The following is a 1,559-nucleotide window of genomic DNA, read 5'->3' as shown; positions in this document are numbered from 1 at the left end:
AACATTTAAATGTTCAGTCACTGCTCCTTCTGTTTTCCCTCTAACACTCTGTGTGTGACTGTTATGGTATATGACAACCCATACCCATTTTTAATGCTTGTGTGCTTCTGTCTTTCATGAACAACAAACGGAAATCAAGGAGGACTCCATCAACACTTAGCACCTGACAACTGTCTGGACCTGTACCTGGTATGTGACTATGTTTTTCTGTCAGTCATAAACATTGTACTATTACACCACGACTCTTCAACCTTTTGATTTCCAGACATGGTTTTACGGTCTCCTCTCCTCTCCTCTCCTCTCCTCTCAGAACCAGAGCCACATGGACCCAGGGACAGGAAAAGGCAGTGCAGGTACATGCTTTTTACTCAACATTCATTCCTAATCTTCAGATGGGAATACAGAATACAGACCGTCTGTAATTATCGTATATAGGCTAGGTTGTGAATAGATTTGAAACTTGTTGACTGTTAAATTTGTACTTGTTTTCTAAAACTGTTTGTAATGAAGTGCTTTGAGTTTTTTCTGTTTGCCCCATTGTAACATTTATAATGCAATTTTTCTCCACTACAGCTAATGCTGCGCTGAGAGTCTGAGGGTCCTGAATGGCCAGCCGTCCTGGTAGGGGATCCTGCAAAGACTCGGCCTACCTGAAGGTTTCTTCCTTTTTTCCCGAATAAGGGTTTTTTAGGGAGTTTTTCCTGACATGCTTTGCAGGTCGAAGGCTGAAGACTCAAAGAACATCAAGATATCTTTTACACCTGAATCCAGCTATTTTTCCCTTTTTCATTTTGTTATTTTTTTTCCCATGACAACGGGCTATAACCATGAAGCTTAAACTTGCAATGATTATTGATACAGATTTTCAATGGACTCCACACAATGCACCTGTTGTGCAAAATGTTTTATTTTCATGCGTATATATTTTGTTGGACTTAAAATGTTTTAATAAATTTACTGAAATTAATTATTTTTCAACGGGGCATGTCTTCTTCATCATCAAAGGAACCTTTGAAAATACTTAATGGTAATCATAGTTAATAATAAGTAGTAGTTCTGTGGGAACAGTGACACGGTGAGTATTTTTATGTGTGTGTGAACCCGTAAACTTAGACATTAGTTGAGAAGAGATTTGGAGTAGAGACTCTGTTCAAGTATTAAAAATCAAGATCAATTAGGACATGCTGGCTATTATTTTCTCATTCATAATACTCAGGCGATTGGCCAATTTCAACAACCTCAGGTTGGTCCTGTCCTCTGATTGGTAGATTGACGCGTTTTTCAACATCAATTATCTTCAACATACTTCAACCGATTCAAACCATTCAAACTTCTTCTGATTCAGCTTCATCAGGACATTATCGGAAACTTTCAAATTTTTCCATAACGTTCATATTTTCCCGGGAATTCAACGTTAAAATTCCAACTTCTATTAAAGCGGATGGAGCAAAGACGGTTGGACCGCTACTAGTTCCACAAACTTCAACCAATTCAAACCGTTCAAACATGAAAACGTTCAGCTGAATTAGGACATTCACGGATGTATTCAGTTTTTTCCT

General features: G+C 38.1%; 1 long non-coding RNA gene across 1 annotated transcript; it reads left to right on the top strand.

Annotated features, from left to right (window-relative positions):
* The first annotated feature begins 92 nt into the window (after window positions 1-92).
* LOC126387281 (uncharacterized) lies at window positions 93-929 on the top strand. The gene is made up of 3 exons (XR_007569622.1): window positions 93-189; window positions 311-353; window positions 574-929. It is a non-coding gene; the product is annotated as an uncharacterized LOC126387281 (long non-coding RNA).
* The last annotated feature ends 630 nt before the right edge of the window (window positions 930-1,559 follow it).

The sequence above is a fragment of the Epinephelus moara genome, unplaced genomic scaffold (assembly GCF_006386435.1).
Source record: "Epinephelus moara isolate mb unplaced genomic scaffold, YSFRI_EMoa_1.0 scaffold3319, whole genome shotgun sequence".
Classification (NCBI taxonomy): domain Eukaryota; kingdom Metazoa; phylum Chordata; class Actinopteri; order Perciformes; family Serranidae; genus Epinephelus; species Epinephelus moara.
This window is presented reverse-complemented; position numbering and strand designations above follow the sequence as displayed.